General features: G+C 47.2%; 1 pseudogene; it reads left to right on the forward strand.

The window, feature by feature from the left end:
- LOC122162217 overlaps positions 1–17,276 on the forward strand; it is a 52,552-nt pseudogene continuing 35,276 nt past the window's right edge.

The following is a 17,276-nucleotide window of genomic DNA, read 5'->3' on the forward strand; positions in this document are numbered from 1 at the left end:
ATGGCTGGCAGTACACGAGTAACCATTTGTTTTTTACTTTCGATACGGAACATTCCTTTTTTATTAGTCTTGGTCATGTATTCATTCCATTCTTCCTTTTGTAAACTTTTTGGGCCCACGTCTTTTATGGGCATTGATATATATAAATATATATATAAATATATATGAATATATTTTTTTAAGTTTCCTACACTTTGAGGTTGCATGGTCTGTAAGGTTGGCATGTCTTTATATTGTATACAGATTTTGCACGCCAAACTTGGCAGCTTTGAAAACGGAGGAAAAAAAAAAAAAAGCTGCGTTGGTTTTTTGGTTTTGTTTTGTTTTTCCTTCTTTTGTTGGGTTTGTTTTTTTTTTTCCTGTTGTTTTTTTCCTCTCGTGGCATTTGCGGAGACTGAGGTTGGGACGTTTTTGTCACACGCACGCACCCGCACCCACACACACACAAAGGAAGGAGAGTGGGAAACGTTTGTCACGTCTCAGTGAACTTAAGAGATCGTGCTTTTTGTTGTTAAGAAAGAGTTAAAAAGGACTACTTAAACATTTCTCATTTTAAGAAGAAGAAAAAGACGTTTATCTAGCACTTGTGACTTACCAATAATAGAGTTTATTGTATTTATGTGGAAACAGTGTTTTTAGGGAAGCTACGCAGAACACACAAAGTTAGCTGCCTGTGTCATTATTATTCTTTTTTTTTAATTTGGTTGGGTATTTTATTTTGATTTCTTGGCTGGGTGGGGAGGTCGGATGCAACCCTTTGTCAACACACGCAGTCATTAATTCTGAGGTGATGAATGACGAGGACTTTAAGGAGTTAACTCTGCAGCACAGCTGTGTTAACTTTTTTACAATTACTTTTACATGCTGTCTTGCTAGGTTTCACTTTAAGCAGTCGTGTACTGTGCAACACTGTGGTTTAAAACAAGACTTTACATCGAAAGGAAAATCATGTTTCTTCATTGTCACGAAGTTGAGCTCGTTCTCAGCTCATCTTCACTTTGTCTTTGATATTGATGAAAAAGTATCCTATTGAAAGAAAATAAATTAACACTTTTCTGTGCTCCATAGTGGAGGCGCTATTTTCCAATTTATGAGGATGACAAACTTATATATATAATATATATATAAAAGTGGGGGGAGGGGTTGAAACATTATTCACCCGAGAGCTTATTACAGATATGTAGTATCAAAAAGTTGTAACTATATTATATTCTACTTTATACCTATACATGCTCAGTATGACGTCACCATTGGTAGCAGCTACCGGTTTACGCTGTAATTTAGACACAATTTCACTCTTATTGTATGGACCCTTCTTTGAGTGATGGTAGCATTCTTTGTGCTAAATTTTCTGATGGTCCTTTGTTTTACTTGATGGAGTTGGAATATTTTTCTCACTCTTGTTTTTGCTTGTTTTTTTTTTATTTTTATTTTTTCCTCTTTTCTCTCTTTTTGGTTTCGTGGGGTTTTTTGTTGTTGTTGTTGTTGGTTTCTTTTTTTTGTTTTGTTTTGTTTTGTTTTTTTTTAACTGGCCAATGGTGTCTTTCTCTGACAGTACCGACTTCAATTTCAACTTTATTAGGAGTCCAGTATTTTGTACCACATTATGACAACTTGTTATTCTTGTGGTGTAAATAAAAAGAAAAAGTTAATTATAGTAACACCTTTGTTTCTGTGCCTGATCTTTTTTTTCATCCGATGCTTTCGGGTTCGTGTCGTGTTTGACATCATAACAGGCTGCCCAGAGAGCCGTTGCCCCATCCCTGGAGGTGCTCAGGGCCAGGTTGGATGGAGCCCTGGGCAGCCTGAGCTGGTGGGAGGCAGCCAGCCCACAGCAGGGGGGTTAGAAATTGATGGGCTTTAAGGCACCTTTTAACCCAGACCATTCTGTGATGTTTGATCCGCTCATATCCAGGTGTATACCATGATATCTATGCAAAGAGAATTGCTGCAGCTTCTGCCCAGTCTCCTTTCTGTTTCCAGCCATCTGCGTGCAGAGTCTGTAAGAAGGAAAAAAGATCTCTGTGAAAGCTGCCGTGCACCCATGCAGTCCCACAGCACATTTTCAGGATCGTGGCACGTCCCATTCACTCACTGCAAATGAAACCACAGGTGTGTCGTCCTTTGGGAGAGAGGAGCTGACGAGGGCTGGCTTTTGGGAGTGGCTCCACTCTCAAGAGGATCCTGTCTTGGAGGACCTGGATGCATGTAGCAGGGGGGTTGGAGCTTGATGATCCTTGAGGTCCCTTCCAACCCAAGCCATGTTATGATTCTGTGATTCCTTCATGGGTTTCCCCAGGAGCAGGGCTGAGGATCTCAGTGCGTGCAGCAGACTCACCCTTTTTTCTTTCTTTTAGCCTCTGTCTTTTTCTTCTTGTGTCTGGAGCTCTCTGAACCATCCGAAGTCCTGTTTCCCCACTAATCAGCAGACGCATCATCTGACCTCAAGGCAAGCTGCACTTCAGACCATGCACTTCATGCTTTCATTGTTGGAATGATTTTCATTCTCCTGGATGGAGAAGACAAGTCCCTGGGGCTCCTGCTTGAGCTGAGGCTCGTTTACATCTGCAGAGTGGAGAGATCCATCATATGCAAACTGCTGCAGAACAAGCCTGATGCCATCTGCCCTGGAGGGCAGCCCTCAGAACAGCATTCCAGAGTTCACAGCAAGGTGGGAAGGGCTTCAGGAGCTGCAGATTGCCACCATGGGATGATCTAGCCCTGGGGCTGAGGGCTGGAGATGGCAGAGTGAAGCATGCTCACATACATCTTCAGTATGGGTGCAGCATGCTCATCAGAAGCTGTTAATGTTTTAAGAAGCCCCAGGTCTCGTTCTGCAAAGCCAGATGTGCATTTTGGGCTCTCATAAATGCCCACTGCTGAGTGATGGGCTTGAGACCCAACAAGCTGGGATGGTGGAGGGAGGATTCTTAGAAGGGCCGGGTTTGGAGTTTTGGAGGACAGTCTGTGACAGGGCCTCCTTTGGTGTCCATGGGACCAGCGGCACCTGATTATCTTTAAAGGAGGAAGAGGAAGTCAAGACTGTGCTTTAAATAAAGGTCCCCTCAAGGATCATCAGGTTTCAGCCCCCCACTGCAAGCTGGATTGCCAACCACTAGGTATGTTCTAATAACTGAGTGAGAGATAAAAGGGAAACCTCCATAGGTTGTGGGGAAGCCACTGACTGCCCTGTTTTGCAACAGCAAACTTTGCACAAACAGTTCCTGCTGAGAATATATTCATATTTCATGGCTGTGCAAATAAAGCCTCTCCCAGGCTGTGCTAATGAAAAGTTTCAGCAGAGAAGAAGCAAGTCCAGAAGAACTAATTACAGGCTTTGAGAAAAAAGCAATCATCTCTGTATTTTGTGGGGACTCGCTGGGTTTGTCTGTGGGATTTCTCTTTGGTGGTTTTAAGGATAGGTGAGGAGTCTCTTTTCACAGGTGACAGGAAATGGGATGTGAAAAAGATGGCCTCGAGTTGCATTGGGGAGGTTTAGGTTGGATGTTAGACTTTCTTTGTGGAGAGAGTGGTCAGGGATTGGAAGGGGCTGCTCAGAGAGGTGATGGGAGTCTTTGATGTATTTGAGAGATGTGGCTGTGGCACCAAGAGCCATAGGACTCAGTAAGTCAATCTGATAGTTGGACTTCCTGATCTTAAAGGACATAGACCCTAAATGACTGCTCTATGGCTCTGTGTAGAAATCTGGGAAGCCACCTGGGGGTGATGGCACATTGCCTAGGCATCTTCCATATGTGCAAGGAGAGCAGCTCTGGAGCATGTGCTGAAGCCACAATTTCTGCTCCTTGTGGTCTCCATTCTGCTAAGTTGCTGTTCATGAAAGGAAAGGTTTAGAATCTGCAAATTCAATATATGTTAAAGGAAAAATAACCTTTTATTTTATTTGGGAGGATCTGGGGATGCATGTACAGACAGCACAGTGCATTTGTCTTTGTGTCAAGGCAGAATTATCAAACGGTCAGCAGTTACAGAAGGGCTGCGGGAGCAAGAGACCTGTTTCCCATTAAATAAGGCAGAGAACGGGGAGCAATTCCCGTGTTTTAAAGCGGATTAAATATCTAGAGTCCTTGAGAAAGCTTTCCAAATTTCACTCTTCAATTACGTGTTTTAGTTTGACGGAGAAGAAAAACAAAATCCCTCCTTCCCCACTGCACAGAGCAATTTCTGCAATCCTCCCAATCCCCGTGAATAACGCAGCCAGCTCAGCTTAGCAGCTGCCCATCAGTAGGCTCGGCAGGAATCCATGTGGATCTGGGGGCTGCTTACAAACCAGGTGGGTCCCAGCGCTGAGGAGGGTCCCTGCCTATCCCCCCTGCCCAGTAGGCCTTGGTGCATCCCAAGCCCACCAGTAACCCTGCCAAGTCTGAGGAATCCTGGGCTGATATTGCTGCAGCCAAGAGGAGAAGCCTTGCAGCCTCCATCCCTTTCCATCCCAGGTTCCGTTGGGGACATCTGCAGGTCTCCAACCCCACGCCTGGGGGATGCAGCATGGGAGGATGCTCACAAGGCTGCTGGATGTCTGTGAGCACAAACCACAGCGTGGCTTCCCATGGCTGGAACCCAACAAGGGCGGTTTGGTTTCCTCTGCGCTGATTGATGATGGCTTCTAATAGGTTGATATACTTTTCCCATTTTATGCGACGGTTGATGCTTAGCATGTGGTTGGTGAAATGGCTCTGTGTTCAGTGCTGTAACAAATTGCCTTGGCCAGGTTTATCTGCTGGGCTTCATTAGGGACCTCTGGTGCGCCAGATTCTGGGGGTGCTGAAAATGAGACTTGAATTGAGTTATTCCTTGTGGGTTGCAGGCTAATTCTTCTTTCATCTAAAGCCTTTTCATATTTCACCTCTCTCCCCCTTATCTGTGACGGGTAATTTGATTTGCACTGTTATTTCAAAACAATTCCTTTTGGTTCCCTTTATGAGTTGAGAAAGGCAGGGCTTAAGGACTTAAGCATCACAAGGCTGCTTCCAAACTCTGTTTTGAAGGGGCCTGGGAGGACGCCGGGGGGGAGGAAGAGCGATGCAGCAGTGCAGCAAAGTGTCTGCAGAGTCCATTAGGATGCCTCCAAAGTGCATCCCAGCCTTGCTCCAAGGGCTGGCACAATGGATCACACCACAGTGTGCCAAAGCTCCTGTTCTGAAGGATCCCCTCAGCACGCTGGTGCTGCTGCTCTTTTTAGCAATTTATTCCTGGTGCAGCGCCATGAAACTCCTCTAGCTGAACCATGTCAGCAGTTGTTTCTGCAGGGAGAAATATAACATGCAGCCACGGGGATTCGTGGCTCACAGCCTCCCACTAGCCTGAAAACACTGAGCCATGATTACATTCTGGAATCCAGAGCAGCTTGCTTCCCCAGTTCATCAGCAGGGCGGGCAGCAGGTACCCGCGCAGCACTGCAAGGAGCCAGCCCTGCCAGAGGGGCATCCCAGTGGCACTGGCATGAGATCAAGGGTCAATGGAGAGGCTGAACAAATCCCACGCCAAAACCCCGAGGGCCATCTTGTCAGGGTGGAGGTGCCAGAAAGAAGTCCCTGAGAACAAAAGACCTCCCAAAAGCAGGTGGACTTCTTGCCTAGAATCCCAGATTTATGGCAGATGCCCAAAAGATGGCAAGCTCTGTGTCATCTGCAGAACAAGAGGTGAGGTCAGAATTGCTCATGGTGTTGGTGTCTGCGAGACACCTCTTAGAAATGTCCATGAAAGAGAGTTTTCTCCTTTCCCCTTATCCCACTGCAGGACTGGTTTTCTGTGTTTCCCTCTCCCCATCTGAAGGAATTCTTGTCTGCCTCTTCCTCAGTTCTTGGACCTTGGGGAACTGGAGCTTCATGGCAGAGCAGCTCAGACAAAGGCCAAAAGGAGGAGATGAGAAAGAAATCACTGTGAAAATATGCTCTGAAAAATGTATTGGCTTGCAATGCTCCATGGAAGTTCTCAAAGCAAGAAAATCCTAATTGAGAAACTCAAAAATATTCTCCCAGTCTTTTTTTTCCCAGGCAAAATAACAAAAATATGTTAACCCAACCAGTATTTGGTTGGTTGGTTGCTGGAAAAGTCCTCTGATTGCCTCTAAAGAGGTTCTCTGATTGCCTCTCAAGCCATCTGTGTGCTTGGGCAGCCTCCCCCTGGCCCTGCTGGGCAGCAGCTGATGGTTCACGTGCTTTTCACATTTTTAGCTGATTTTTTTTTTTTTTTCCAGACAACTTGGATTTCACTTGAAATCTGTCTGGCAGGACCTGGCCTCCAGCCTGCTTGGAACTGAGGCCCGTGGAGATTAATGACATGGAAAATGAGGAACGCTGACTGTAAAGCTCTGAAATTGTGGGAAAAGGCATCTTAGAGCCAGGCTTCGGTGAGGAGGTGTGTGACTTGGTCTGGGATGGTGTTTGGAGAGGCAAAGGCTCCTGCTGTTCTTTCAAGGGAACAGCCTCGTATTTAACAAGAACTCTCTCCTCACAATGGAGCTGGAGTGTCTCAAGTACAGCAAGTCCTTTCCTTCCCCTCCTGGCGGTGTGATCCAGGTTTCCGCGGTCAAGAACGTGTTCATGAAAATATGGACAGCACGAGTTGGAGGAGGAATCAGCCAGGAACTCTGATCTCTGATTCCACCTCCTGTTCTGTGAGGAGGAGGAAGGTGCTCACCCTGTTCAGCTTGGCGGGGGGGAGGTTGGGGTCTCCAGCAGCAGATGGAATGTAGAATTGTAGAACATCCTGAGTGGGAAGGGACCCCTAAGGATCATCAAGTCAAACGTGCTTGGAGAATGGGGATGCAGGTAATGTCCCTCTGTCTTGGCTCCATCAGGCCTTCCAACCACAGGGAACACCTCCCTGTCACAGGAAACAACACTGAGGTGTGTCTTAAAATGACCTCTTGCTTAATGCCGGTAAGAAGGAATAAGCAGGGTGGGTTAGATTGTACCAGCAGGAAAGGATTTACGTAGCACGGGACATGAGAAAGTGGCACCTGAGACAACATGAGCCATGCACGGGAAGTCACTGCCATGTGCTTCGTGAGATCTAAAGACAGAGGCTGAAGAAATGCAGACTTAACCACCTATTTGTGCCCAGACAACAGGCCCTCGGTTGAGAAAGTCCTCTGGGTAAAGCTTGCATCCCTCCACCAGGCAGGTGTAGTTAATTCTGAGCAGCAGAAAACCTGTGAGCACTGTGACTGAAAATTTCCCAGAGCCCCAGGGTCAAATGGAAGAGAAACAGAAATCCTTAATCAGTGGGGGTGATACATTCCCCTAAGGATGTGCCCCAAATAATTATCCCAAAGACTTCAGCCATGAGAAGCATTACCAACACCACCAGACTGTCGTCAGACCTCTAATTAATAGAGAAGTAGCAGTGCTAGGAGCCTATACTCCTAACAAAATTCACCTATGAACAGCTTTTTGGGCTTATTGTCCCAACAGAATGGGCTTGGACATCACTTACTGCTGAAACCAATGAGGTTTCTTGGGGAGGCGAGGATGAATGAGTCCTTAGATGGGGAAAAGTAGAAATCAGTTGGAAAGAAGAAAGAAAGATACATTTGTGCGTATGCATATATATATATGTATTTTTATATGGATAAATTTATGTAAAAATCTGACCCAGACCTGAACTTTTCTGGCATGGAAGCAACATTAAGGAGGAAATACAGCCCTGCCTGCAATTCCTCATTGTATCAGTGGGAGCAACGTTACTGGGTCCAGTAAATCTGCCAGATGGCAACAGGGGATGACACAGGAAGGTGGGACTCGCAGGAGGGTGCTGCTTTGCCCCTCCTCTGCCTTCCTCGTTTAGGAATGTTAATCTTCCCAGCTCCCAGAGTGCTCTGGGAGATCTGTTTGTACCAAAATCTTTAAGGTGCTTAGAGGCTCTTTTCCTTCCCTCTGTTCCAGAGTCATAGAACTATGGAATCATTTCAGTTGGAAAAGACCTCTCAGATCCCCAAATCCAACCCCATCCCACCCCACTTTGCCCACTGCCCACATCCCTTAGTGCCACATCCCCATGGTTTTGGAACATCTCCAGTGACAGTGACCCCACCATTCCCTGGGCATGGTGTGCCAGTGCTTTACTTCCCTTTCTGAGAAGAAATTGTTCCTAATACCCATCCTGTCAGCCTTGTTTTTTTAAGTAACCAGTACAGCACTGTCGGATGAGGGATGGTCCCAGCTGGGTGTGCTGGCTGCCCTGAGCTTCTCAGTGCTTCTTGACACATCCAAGGAAAAGCCTTTTCAATAAATGCATCAACAACCAGAGAAAATAAAAGATTAGAAACCATCCGGCTGGCAGAGAACCCAGCTGGCTCCTTTGTCCTTGGACTTGTTTATTTTCCATCGCCGTCAAGATTGTCCTCGCTGCTCCGTCACACCAGGAGGAACCACAGCGCGGTCCTTCCCCAGCTGCTTTGCCTTCGGCGTCCTGTCCCTCCTCTTCCTCCCAGTGAGCTCTGACGAATGGGCAGCTCTTCTGAAGAGGAGGGGAGGAGGAAAAAGCACTTCCCCAAGGGCTCGCTGTGATTCCTTGTGAGTGTTTACAGGATTAAAACTAGCAAAAATTAAGCCGGCGGCAGCCGTGCCAAGGAAATGATATCACGGGGCTGATGGAGTCCAGAGCTGCTCGGACAGATCGGTGAGAGATAAAAGGGGAAACTCTGATTACACCAGAGCCCCACCCCATCACCTTGAGAAGATATATGGAGTATTTCTGGGGGGAGGCTGCTTTGAGCTCCCACAACCAAGCAGAATGGCTGGCACTCTTCAGAGCGCAGTGAATTGTTTCGGTGACCCAAGGGATAATTGTACACGCACACAAATGAGCAAAATATTGAACGGTTTGCTAGTGATGAAGTCAAGCAACCAACTACTCCGCTTCAGAGCTCTCTGCTTCCTCGTGTGCCTGCCGATAAAAGCTGTCCTCTGTGGTGGAGTCAGTAAGCAGGGATGCAGCTGGTGGGGAGCAGGGAAGAGCTCAGTGAGAAGTCCTGCTCCTGCTTTCCAGTGGTTCCTCAAAGCTTGTGTTAGTAAGAAAAGCGTGCTGGGGGATGGAAGGACAGGGATGTACAAGCACAGCACTTTCTGGAAAGTGGTATCCTGAAGTAAAGACCTGTTCTTGTAAAAATATCATGAGAAGGAGATTTGCAGGCTCACTGCACTGCCTTCCTCCAGCCAGTGTGCTATCCTTGCTGGTGGTGCCATGGGGCTGCTCCTACCAGGTCCTCGTGCATTTTCTGGTGCCAGAGGAGTGCAGCATTCATTGGAGAGCTCTCCCTCCCTACTACATTTTTACAGCTTGCTGAGTCCTGCAGTGAGAGGACTGCTTGCGCGACCTGAAGTCATTATGCCATCTTGGATGGGGGACCATGGAGATCTGGGACCTCACTAAAACCAAAGTTGACTGCAATGAAGGAATGAATAAATTCATTACCATCCATGCATCTGTAGAGAAATCCTTCAGTCAGCTCTCTGTGATCTATTTGCAGCACTGTCTTCTGGAGCCTGTAATCACAGAACAACGTAAGTCCAGTTTGGGTTTCATCATCCAGCTTTGTTCACCTTCCCTCAGTGGCCACTTCTGGGTATTGCTGTTGACCCAAGGGTGGCCTGTGAGGTATAGCAGTTTTACACAATAGGTTTTGGTGCTTGGTTTGAATGTTATTGCCTCCAGTGAAGATTTATCACAAGAGCACCCAGCTGGGAGCAAAGGGCCTGTTGTGCTGGCTTCAGGCCAGAAGTGTAGGAAGCAACAACCCATGCTCCAAAGGAGCCAGAAGAGAGGAGGAAGGCAAGGGAACGAATGCAAGCCCTTTTCATGTTGAACATTAGAAAATCTCCAAAAGTGTGGTCAGCACTGGAACGGGCTGCCCAGGGAGGTGGTGGAGTCACAGCCCCTGGAGGTGTTCAAGACACGGTTAGATGTTGAACTGAGGGACATGGTTTAGGGGGAAATATCTGTGATAGGTGGACGGTTGGGCTGGATGATCTTGGAGGTCTTCTCCAACCTTGGTGATTCCAGGATTCTATTTTTCTATCTACAATGGCAGTGTTAGTAGAGTTTGGATCAGACACTGAAGTCATGGGCTCCTGTGTTCCCTCTTGCAACAAGATGTTCTGGGAGCTAAAGAGATGCCATGAGGAGCAGGGCACATCTCCCACCCCAGAGCAAAAGGCTCAGTACTCACACGTACCAGAGTCACCTGTATTCATCAGCACAGAATCATAGATTTGCTTGAGTTGGAAGGGACCATTAAAGGTCATCTAATTCAACTGCCCTGCAATGAACAGGGACACCTACAGCTAGGCCAGGTTGCTCAGAGCCCAGTCCAGCATACTTGTGGTTGAGTTGAACCTGACTCAACAGCCACCAGAGAAAACATTGGTGTCCTTGCTCTGGTAACTCAAACTAATTGCTGGGAAATTACTGAGACTGGATGTAGTTCTGTTTCATCAGCACTGCACCACAGCTGCAATAGCAAGGAGGGAAGCCAGGATGGGGCAGGAAAAAGGGAGGCAGAGCAAAGAGTATCTCCAGCAGCCTGGAGGGGTTATGACCTGCAGACTGCGACTTCCAGCCAGTGTTGAACTGGATATGACCATGCCCTGTAAATATCAGCAGCTCTTTGTAGGGTCATAGTGGTGACCTCTGGCCCATGCCTGTGCTCTGTGGATGCTGTTAGGTGTAACCAGACCAGGTGGGGGACATAGGGAGGTAGAGCTGGCCTCCTATAGCTCCTCAGTAAACCCTCTCCTTGCTATGGCAATTAGGAAAGCTCAGCTGGACCTTTGCAGGGGTTGTGAATTGAAAGAAACCCAAAGGGGTTTCTTTCCCCAGTTGTTATTACTGTGGTATCTAAGCTGGAAAGCCAGTACCACGCCACTCTTCTCTGGAGAACAGGCTCGATGGCCCACATGGCTCCTCCATTTGCTGCCTCCTTCAGCACTGTACTGATGTTGTGGGTGACGGGGAAATCCTTATGTGTATGCTGTGATGCACTATGCACTGCAGTTAGCCTGAGCCTGGCCTATCTGGAGGCCTACCGAAGCACCAGGCAGACACAGAGCTCCCCAGTGCTCTGATGTCCATGGTTCCCAGGAGAACACACAAGAGGAAATCGGTTCTGAAGCCAAGTGGGGCTGTGGTAGTGTCCAGGAGGTGTGGAAGAGCACATTGTAATGTCTCATTAATACCTCATTTAATCATTAATACCATCCGAAGGCCACAAGTGGGGTACCTGATTGGTCTGAGAGGGATGCACTCACAGGCAGCGTTGCTGAGCTGCACTCTAAGCTGTGAGCCAGCAGAGTGGATGTGGGGAGTCACATCCTGCAGCTTCCTTTCTTGTCTTCTGAAAACCAACACTTTGCCTTCTGTTTTATCCCTCGGATTCTATGATTGGCTATTAGGCCTTAAACGTGCCTTGCCCCTGCCCCTGGTCCCCATCCCTGTCTCAAGCTTGTGAGGTTTCAATTTTACTCATGGGCTGAACAAATTCAGATACGTGGCCGAAAGCCTGGAGAAGAAAGATGCTGTTAATTTGATGATCTGGCTTCAGTTTCTGATGCTGTCAGCTGCTCAGAGAATTAAAAATGAGTGGATGAGAGTGGAGCTGAGATGGGATGATAAACATCAAGCCAGTACCCCCCTTAGTTTCTCCCCTGTCACCCAGAGAGGTGTTTAAGAGTTGATGGGAATCATTGCTAAGCAAACGTGTGTGTGCATGCCTATAGATGTGACCATCACACGAACAGAAGGGAGGGAGCTCCCCGCCATTCAGGAACTGAATGGACAGTCTAGGTCTTTACATGGGGTCTGTGGCTTTGTTTTCCCATTGGTAACCTTTTAGAGGAGTCCTTGAAATTTCTGCTTATCCAGCCTGGGTCAGAGCCTTCCAGCCTCCACCAAGGACATGGTGGTCTTGTTTCATTGCTCTGGGAGAAAGGACAAAGCAAGAAGGGAGGCTGAAAGCCTCACCTCTGCCTGTCCTTTCTTCAGCTACCAGTCTTTGTGCCCGTGGGAATCAGACATGCAAACAAGGAGATTGTAGCAGTCTAGAAATGGGGTTGGACTGAAGAAATCCCAACTGTGCTCCCCATGCATCCTTGCACGTTTCCGCCTCTGAAGCAAGTCCCAATGTCTGATGTCCATGCATCTATCCAGATCACCCACAGCTTATTTCTTATGTATGACACAGAAGGAAACTACAAAGGGCTGACAAATGGAGCCTCGAGAGCCCCAGCCTTTCCATGTTGTCCCTTTGAAGTCACCCAGTCCTTGGTGGCTGCTATGCCAGCCCTTCTTGGGAACATCCTGAGCTGCTTTCCAGTGGCCACACGAGCCCTGACCTTTCTCCCAGCACTGCACACAGATCTGGGGACAGTCTTGGTTGCCTGAGATTCCTCTCTCTTTTTTTTTTTTTTTTTTTTTTTCCCTTTGGAAGTTGGGTAGTTTCCAACATGAGTCACTGTCCGCCTCTTCTCCATAATTAGTGCACTGGGAGTTGCAAGTATGACTTTGGTGTAGTCTACAAGAATTAATCAAAGTGTATCTTACACATTTAAATGCAGTAAAACCATCATCCGGCCAAATCCCTCCTGACTGACACAGCCCCTAGCCCCAGTCCTCTCTCACTCTTGCCTCTTTTTTTCTTTCTCCTCTCTCCTTCCCTCTTAGCACTGTTTCCCACAAATGCTTACAACCTCTTTTCCCCTTAACTTTAGCAATGCCCTTCTCACGGCAGTTTGTTTTTTTGCGATTGTTGCAGCCCATTTCCTTGTGTCATGAACATCTCACTAAGGTCGGGCATTGGGAAGTTGGTGCTTTGGGCTTTGCTTTGTTTGTTTGCTTCACGGGCTTTTGACATCTTAAATATGAGAACAATATTACCATTTGACAATAGGAATAGAAACAAGTGACCCGCCCTACCACTTCTTTCAAATCGTCATTAAAGCCTCTCCATTTCTAATTCAATTCTAATTGACTGAACTTTTTACGGATCAAAAAAAATCCCCTGTGATTTGGGATTTTTGCCCTCTTTAGCCATCTTGTTGTGTAATAGTCATATGGGTGGAAGAGCTCCATTGCTCTGCTGATGCAAGCTTTGTGCGTGGTCAAGATCTCCTCCAAAGCACTGGCAGTGAGTGCTGATAGAGAAGTCCACTCCCCAGCCTGCTCACACTGGGCTCAGAAGTGGGATTCCCCATGGTTCATGTGGTCCATCCTTTAATCCAATCTTGCAGCCATGTTCTTGGGCTGGTCTTGGTGGAGGAAAGGACACCACACCCTGGTGGCCCTTCAAAAAAGCAGTGGGGAAAGTCATGAATAGACCTTAACCAACCGCTCTTCTCTCCCTGCTCACTACAGCTGGGGAGGTCAGGCAAAACGTTACTTACTATGGTTGTCTGCTGTCGTGGGCTGGGACCTCACCTTGAAAAGGCAGAAAGCTGCTAGTTAGAGGGAAGCTCCTGTCACCCACTCCTCATCTGTAAGAACTGCACTCTCTGTGTTAAGGCAGTGACCATGTTAGAAACGTGTCGAAACAGAATACGTGTTTTATTTCATGCCGAGAGTCATGCCACTGGGATAAAAGGCACTCTGCAAGAGGTTCATCATCAACCTTTGGAAGTACAGGTAGGAAAGCTGAGAGCTCATAGTGGGCTGATTTCCATCCAGTACTCTCCTTGAAACTAAGAAATGTTTCTTTCCTGGAAGTGGGGTAGAGATTCCCTTGTCCTTTGACACCCATCTGTGCCATCGTTTGAATTCCTCCCAGGTGACTTGCAAGTTCTTAAAGACAAACATGAAACTAGGAGTGTGGGATTGTGTTGCATTCTCTCTCTTCATTTACCTACCTCTGTTTACAGCTCTCAAGATAAATATGAAAGAATGTATGAGAAACAGCTGACTTGCTGGATCGTGAAATTTCAAAATGTTGAAATGTTGATTTGGGGAGAACTGAAAAAGGAAATGGAAATTTCTGGCCAACCAAAGAGAAAAAGGATAACTTTTGGTCATGCATGATATGTAAGCCTCAAATTAAATACCTTGCTTGGACACTGAATGCTCTGTATTGTAAAACTTAAAAAAAAAAAAAAAAGAAAAGAAAAGAAAATAGGAATCAAAATCCTTTCAGAGCTTTAATTTAGAAAGGCTTGAAGTTTGCTGACTTTATTTGCCAAATTTTGTTGTGAAAACCCACCACTCAGCTAAAGCACTGCAAACTGCTTTTCTTTTAAACATCCATTTGAAAAACATCACCCAGCTCTACTGAATCTGGCTTTTTATGGCCTCCCCAAGCTCCAGCCAGCGATCCCAGAATAATTATCTTCTAGCTGCAATCTGGGAGCTCTACATCTGCAAGCCAAATTTCACCTGTAGGTGACTGTCAATAAAGCTGGGAACTGAATTTGAGAATCTAGGAGTTAATGAAGAGGAAGATTTTTTTGGCACCCATTTGGGAAAAAAAGTTCAGCACAGGCCCATAGCATGTACTGAGATGCAAGTGTGCGCATAACTCCTATTTGGCACATGCTTGAAGTGCTTTCCTGAGTCGAGGCCTTCAATTTCAACCTCCTAAAAAGTTTTGGCAAACCTTGAAATGTGCTTAAAGATGAGAAATGAAAACACGTCGTCGTTGGCAATAACCTTTCAGTTTTGAGGGATGTTCATTTTATAGGTCAAAGACATATGGGAAAAATTCGTACATTTCCCAAATAACAACGCATAGCGTAGGGAACAGTTTAATACGAAACAGCAACATGGGGTTGGGTCATTAATGAATCTTGGATGCAGTCATCCACACGCTGTGAAATCCAGCTGAAACGAAGCACCGGTTCAGGATGGATGCCACACACCCTGGTGTGCTCTGATCAACAGATATGCTCCCACTTGCACCCACAGGCTGGTGGTCCAACTTGTGACCACCAGCACCGTGCAAACGTGGGATATCCACGTGCTGGGGCTGAGTGCTGGCCACCTTGCGTGTCCCTCACACCATGTCCAAGGAGGCCCCCAGTGGCCAACTCTTCCTGGTCCAAGATCTAGAGCTCTTCCAGAACCATCCTGGCAGCGTCTGTGAGTGGGAAGTGACACTGCTACAAGGGCTTTGCAAAGGCCTTGGCAGCACGAACTCGGGGGAAGCCAAAAACATGATAAGGGTGGACAGGCGTAGCGTGTGTGTGGGAGGTGCAAGGTCGGCGCGGAGACATGGCTGCCTCCTCTGAGGAGAGGGAGGCCGAGCAGTGCCTGGACAGGGTCTTAGCAGCCTTCCTCCCCCTCCCTGTGAGAACCAGGCTCATCCCCCTTCTCATCCAGGAAGGAGATGGGGCACATTTCTCTTCATCACAGCGGATGGGGTTTTGGAAGGAGCCCATTGGAGTTCAGCACTCTATTCCGAAAGATAACAGGAACGTCCCAGCCAGCGGGACTTGGCTTGGAATTTGGACTGTACAAAGGAAACCCCAGCCTCATGATTCGTTATCCCCTCGCTCGTCATTTGGCTCTGTTTCAGATTCAGCCTGTAAAAGGCAGAGGAGAGATTACATGAAGGAGCTTGATTGCACGTCCACTGCATCAGTTGACCCCATTGTGGCAGGGCCCCATGGACCCTTTATTTTTATCCGGGCTCAGATTGCTTTTCAGTTTTGCAAGAGAGTTGGAGTCTGGGGACTGTGTGACTTCCAGGACAGGATGCAAAGCTCAGAGCAAAGAACCCACCCTGTGCCATTAGCCAAAATCCACAGCTTGATTTTCCTTCAGGTTCACGAGTAAATTTGTGCCATTAGATCAGACAGTCCTGAAGATCCTGTAGGGGCTGATACATTCATCTGTGGATTCCAGCCTCATTTCTAAACACGAAGGTTTGAGTTAAGCCGCAGTGAGTATAACACACGCTGCTTCATTTTGGCTTCTGAGACTTCTGAGCGTAGCAGAGATCTTAATCTCAACTGCTGTTGCTTTCATTAGAGCATCATATGGGAGAATTCCCTCTGAAGACCTGCTGTCAGCACCTGGAGATGTTGCAGGGTAGATAAGGTGCAGGTGACATATGCTTTCGCTGTTATTATATTTATTCAACCTGCTGGAGGGAGCAGCATGGTCCCATGTAAGCCCATCAATATCACGAGGAGGAAAAATAGGCTGAGACCCTGGCTCGGACAATACCAAATTTGTTCTTCTCTATGTCCTTCCTCCCACTTCTCATTGCAGCTGTATCCACACGATGGCACTAACCTGCAGGCACTATCCTCCATGCTGAGCTAGGCTGGGGAGATGGAGATAGGCTAGTCAGGAGAAAGTCTCCTCAAAAGCCCTGAACAGAACAAAGGCCAAGTGGGGTGGAAAAGCAGAGCCAGCTGAGCTGGATATCACTCCCTCTTCTTCCACTGGTTGGTAGTTGCACACATTCATTCCTGGTTGAGGGGGAGCTACAAGTAACACCATTAGCAAATTCATCACATGTTGCAGTGGGCAAATATTCACATTGATTACGTCTCACCAGGGCATAGTTAAAAAACTTGGGCTCCGCAGGAACTGCGGAACTGCTGAGCAGTCATCCACAGCAATCTGCTCCCTGGCTGGGCTGATGCTGAAAGATGTGTGCTCTTTGCTTGAAATTATCAGGGGACTTCAGAGGATAATGACCCTGTGGCTCAGAAATCACTCTCTGTTGATTTGTTTTAATGTGGCTGCTAGGAGCTGTAAGGAGAAGCAGTCCGGGCAGCAGGTTTTTCTTGGCCTGGAGTGTATCTCCTTGGTTCTTCCAACACTTTCAGGAGCAGCAGAGCAACATGTCCTGGCAAGAGCTGTGCCATGGGGGTCCCTTCACCCCAGATTCAGCTTCCCTTGCAATAGGAAGGACACAGAAAAGCAAGCACTGTAAAACATCTCTGCTGGGATGGTTGAAAATATGCAGCAAGAGAGGCTGGGATCCTTGTAAAGCAGTAGGAAGGCTGAATGCTTTGGGAGTCTCAAAGGTGTCCGCAGCAGCAGAGGGAAAACTTTTCAACACAAGTCCCATTCCTCTCCTGGACGTGCCATTTCCCAAAGAGAAACTCTGCACGTTGGTTCATGGGGGTTTGATTTGATTTGTGCTTTAGCTGGAGTTTGGGGATGACTGCAAGTAGCAAACCTGAAAGCCAGCTGCATGTTCTGCTTTTCCCTTGTTTTCTCTTCAAAGTGAAGCAAGCACGATCATTTTTGACAGCGGTAGGTTTTGCTGGGGTTTGGTTTTGCACATTCCAGGCCCGAGGGTGTCAAGCAGGGAG

The sequence above is a fragment of the Centrocercus urophasianus genome, unplaced genomic scaffold, assembly GCF_019232065.1.
Source record: "Centrocercus urophasianus isolate 14NV4802_14NV808 unplaced genomic scaffold, USGS_Curo_1.0 seq_20, whole genome shotgun sequence".
In the NCBI taxonomy this organism is placed as follows: Eukaryota; Metazoa; Chordata; class Aves; order Galliformes; family Phasianidae; genus Centrocercus; species Centrocercus urophasianus.